Genomic DNA, 4,916 nt, shown 5'->3' on the forward strand with positions numbered 1-4,916 from the left:
GTGTTAACTGGGTCTGTTTTTCAGCGTTATTATGCACTAATTGTAAAATAAAATAGTGACTAATTCCGCGAGGAATCTATTATATAAAGCAAAGATGTCTGTATGTACGTCTGGCTAGGGAGGAATAGGCTGAGCGGAGGAGAAAAAGAGGGCGGGTAGAGAAAGATAGAGGGGGATAAAGATAAAAGTTTTCTATAGAAATGGGTTACTTTTACCCGGGCATCGGCGGGTATCCCTGCTTGTCTATAACATAAAGGACGGTTGTCAGTGTGTATGATATACAACATAATCACATTGACACACCGGTTCTCGTCAGATCACCGAAGTTAAGCAAGGTTGAGCCTAGCTCGTACCAGATGGGTGACCATTTGGGAATTCTAGGCGCTGTATGTGCTTTCCGCTTATCTCGGCATTGTTTCCAATCGTCCTGAATCTCTACTTGCCACTGGTATTCAACAATACCAACTCAAGTCGGATGTGGTTAGAGATTACGTAACTGTTGCCACAAAAGTTCCACACACAGACACTCTTACGGTGGGTATTCATAGTCTGTCAAACTGAAAGAAGCTACAATTTTGTATATCCAGCTAAAAGTAAAAAAAAAAGATAAAACAAATACGGACAAAGTTGGAATTAGTTGATCGGTGTTGTCCCTGATGAATAATATCTAAAGTTTAGCAAAATAAAATTAATTTTAAAGGGGTTAACTGGGCGAGTTTTCGTCAGAGGTGGGTAGTTTTTCAGCCATTTTATGTACTAATTTGGAAATAAAATACCGACTCATTCAAAGACGAATCTGTTATATAAGAGAGTTGTCCGCGTTGTACGTAAAGCTAGAGAGGAATGGGCAGGGTGGAATAGACAGACGGGGCTGGGGTGAGGGAGAGGAAAAATGTGGAAGAGGGAAAGAGAGAAAGATAGAGAAACGAACAGAGATAGGATGTATTTATTTATTTGCGGACTGTTGTCCTCATCTTCATAACTTTCGACCAACTAATACACTTTTTTTGTTTTTGTTTTGTTTTGTTTTGTTTTTTTTCATGTGATTAACTGCGACAGGATAGGAATTCTGAGTCTTGTAACTGTTTCCCCAGTAATTACTGCCTTCCATAGTTGTTGTCTCATCACGTTTTGGCCAACTAAGACTCTGACCTACTTTGGAGTGAATTGAAACCGCTATCTTCAGACAATGCTCACCTGGAACGGTATAGATTCAACGCCTTTATCCACTGCGCCACGGAAAACGCGGTGAAACAACAACTATGAAGATGAGGATGATAATCCTCGAATAAATAAATAAATACATGAATTACTTATCTCAAAGGGTTCCTATAAAAATAAAAAAAATATAAGACAGATAGAAAGTTTAGTAGAAATATGTTACATTTTTCCAGGCAACGCTGGGTAGTCCTACAAGTTCGAATATACGAGGGGCGTGCAATAAGTAATGCCCCTGACTCACTTCCCATAGCAGTAGAGCAACGAAACTTGGCACAGTTATTAGTCTTTCTTTACATAGGAACCACTCAAAGTTATTCATTTCTCCCATCGTTTGATGCAGCTCTGGAGACCGTTTTTGTAGAAACCCCCAGGTTGGTCCTCCAACCACGACGTGACTTCAGAAATCAAGGCTGCATCATCTGGGAAACGCTTTCCTTTCAAAAACAACTTCATGGCTGGGAAGAGGTGAAAGTCAGAGGGTGCAAGGCCAGGAGAGTATGGAGTATGGGAGAGGCTTTAATAACCACACGCCCGTGCTTCTTATCTGGCGACATGCTAGTTGGGGACCGGAACATTGTCCTACAGGAGGAGGGTACCTTTGCTGATCTTGCCCCGCCTCTTGATTTTGATAGCTTCCCTTAATTTCCTCAAAAGTGAAGCATAATAGGCTCCTGTAATTGTGGTATCCTTTTCCAGGAAATCTGTCATCACTACTCCGTCCTGGTCCCAGAAGACTGTGGGCATGACCTTGTCAGCAGAGGGCTGCACCCTTTCCTTCTTTGGAGGTGTTGAGTCCAACTGCTTCCACTGCATTGTCTTTTAAAAACTTTGACTCATCTTCTTGGCACATCTCCAAATTCATCCTCGAGCACTCGACGCGTTCCGCTTCTGGAATGGTGTGAGCAACCTGGGAATCCATCTGGTAGGCACCTTATGCATATGCAAATGGTCATGAATGATAGTTTCCACAGACCCTGTACTAATCTTGACATCTTGGGCTATTTGGCGAATAGTAATGCGCCGATCTTCCAAAATGGCAGCATCAACTTGACGGACAGATGCCTCATCAATGGCAGAAGGGGGGGTGACCAGGTCTGGGAGCTGTTTCCACAGACTTCTTGCCATATTTGAATTCACGATGCTACAGACGGCCAAAAAAACGGCCAAGTAGCTGAAACAGTAATGTAACTTAACAGAAAGATACTGTAATAAAAAATAAAACGCATATTTGCTCTACAACGATATTAAGCACTTTCTTCAGTTTTTATTAATTACCATTTCCACTATATAATATATATATGTGTGTGTGTGTGTGTGTGTGTGTGTGTGTGTGTGTGTGTGTGTGTGTGTGTGTGTGTGTGTGCGTCAAAAAACGACATTATTTTTGCCCTAACCTAATATTTGGAAAAATAGAAAATAAAATAAAACCACAGTGCTTCAATTGCTATGTACAGAAAATGTGTTAGAAATGTACATAGAAAAGCATACAATAGCACAACACCTGCCCAAATTGTTGCGCTGTTGATACATTTATTACCTCTTTTAGAAGTATATTTCAAGGTCCAGAAATTCTGATTAGAAAATCTATCAGTTCAATCGAAATCGGATGTGAAATACTTTCTTGTAGTTTCCGTGCAAACCTCTTTCTGATGCCGGGGTTTATCATTAATACCCAGTAATGAGCTAAAATCAGATTATCGCATAATCGTCGGCGCTCAAGGGAGAAGAGGTTAATATTTTTGAGTCGGCTTTCATACGGCAGATCCGATAGACTATGCACTATTCGAGTATCCAGTCTTTGAACTCTTTCCAGACTATGGATTTAACATATTAGATATGGAGAAGAGGCCTGGATACCATACTATAACAGTTGTTTGAGGAGGGGAGGCATAAAGGGAGAGAAATATTTCAAAAGTGACTTTAAGAAATAAGATAGTCGCCCTGTGGTCAGCTGGGACAGCAAAGTCTACGATTTGGCAGGATTTGTCTTTCTTGTTAATTATTACGACATCTGGTCTTCTTGCTTGGATGGGTTTGTCCGTCTGTATGTCCATGTCCCATAGAATTTTATGGTTCTCGTTTTCGAGTGCTGTTGCGGGTTTATGCTTGTACCATTTGTCTGTACGCTCAAAATGCAATCGTTTGCACAATTCCCAGTGCACCGCCCTCCCAACTTGCCTGTTTTTGCATTCCTTGTGGGCCAGTTTGCAGCATTTATTATTATTATTATTATTATTATTATTATTGGCTCACAAGGAGCTTTCACACAAGTCATAAAGGATCGCTCCTTGAGAACAGCCCGTGCTGTTTTCTAGAAGTTGAGTGAGAACGTCTCCCCAGATTTCCAGTACTCTCTACCTCTTCTGATAATATTTGCAAATTAATTTGCATTATTGCAACAGTTGTTAACTATCGATTTCTCGCTAGCAGCGGCCATTGGTCTCTGCTGGAATTTGAGTAGGAATAAGCTTCCCTTAGGTCCCAGTTCTCTTTGCCCTTGATCATCGGAGGTCTGGGCAGTGCTCTTTCCTCGGTCTTTTCATTCTCCTTGATCCTTCTCGGCTGTTTGGCATCATTCTTTCGTGGGGGGGGGGTGATTGGGTAATGGGAGAGGATATGGAGGGAAGGAGGGGGATAGGGAACTTCTAGACATGCATCTTCAATATTCTTTCTTCCATGCAACGCTTCTTCATGTTTAGTCTCTGCAGCAGTTCGTCTGGTCCGCTCGTGTGGCTCATGTGTATTAGTCCCCGCATTCAAGGTTTTTCCTTAATATTTCAGCTGTTTTCATTATTGCTATTCGTTGTATCTTTCCAGTCATTCCTCTTATTCCAATTTCACCCATTCTTTTCGGAATTGTTCCTAGTGCTCCTACTATTATAGGTATTTTCTTGATTTTTTTTATCATCCATATCCCTTTCAGTTCTCTGGCTAGCTCTGTATATTTGTTCTGTTTCTCCTTTTCTTTGATATTTATCCTGTGGTCAGCTGGAACAGCAAAGTCTAAGATTTGACAGGACTTTCTTTCTTGCTGGTTATTATGACATCCGGTCTTCTTGCTTGGATGGGTTTATCTGTTTGTATGTTCATGTCCCATAGGATTTTGTAATTCTCGTTTTCAGTTACTGTTTCTGGCTTATATTTGTATCATTTGTCTGCACGTTCGAGATGTAGTTGTTTGCACAATTCCCAGTGTACTGCTCTTCCCACTTGGTCGTGCTTGTCTCTGTATTCCTTTGGGGCTAGTTTGCTACATTCATTTACTATATGGTTTATCGTTTCTTCTTCTTTGCCCACATAGTCTGCATTTGCTGTTTTCTTGTGTTTTGTCGAGCTTTTCTTTGATGTGGTTGGTTCTTATCGAGTTATCTTGTGCTGCCGTTATTAGGGACTCAGTTTCTCGGTTACGTGTCCTTTTCTCATTCATATCCAAGTGTTTTCGTTATTCTCATCTTTTGTCACCCTTACGAATCTTCTGTGTAGTTGTTTCTCTTTTCTTTTCTTGTCTTATCCTTTGTCTTTCTGTTTTCTATTTTGTTTTTTGTTGTTGTTTTTTTGTTCAGTGTCTCTCGCTGCCATAATTATCCTTTCAGTATTTTGCCTTATGTATTTTTGTAGTTCTTTTTGTGTGTGTGTGTGTGTGTGTGTGTGTGTGTGTGTGTGCGTGTGTGTCATCCATACAGTCTTCCATACAT

General features: G+C 40.7%; 1 pseudogene; it reads left to right on the forward strand.

Moving 5' to 3' along the window:
• The first annotated feature begins 276 nt into the window (after positions 1-276).
• Positions 277-393, forward strand: LOC145286818 (5S ribosomal RNA; annotated as a pseudogene).
• The last annotated feature ends 4,523 nt before the right edge of the window (positions 394-4,916 follow it).

The sequence above is a fragment of the Euprymna scolopes genome, chromosome 10 (assembly GCF_053919585.1).
Source record: "Euprymna scolopes isolate OS-2025 chromosome 10, ASM5391958v1, whole genome shotgun sequence".
Lineage (NCBI taxonomy): Eukaryota > Metazoa > Mollusca > Cephalopoda > Sepiida > Sepiolidae > Euprymna > Euprymna scolopes.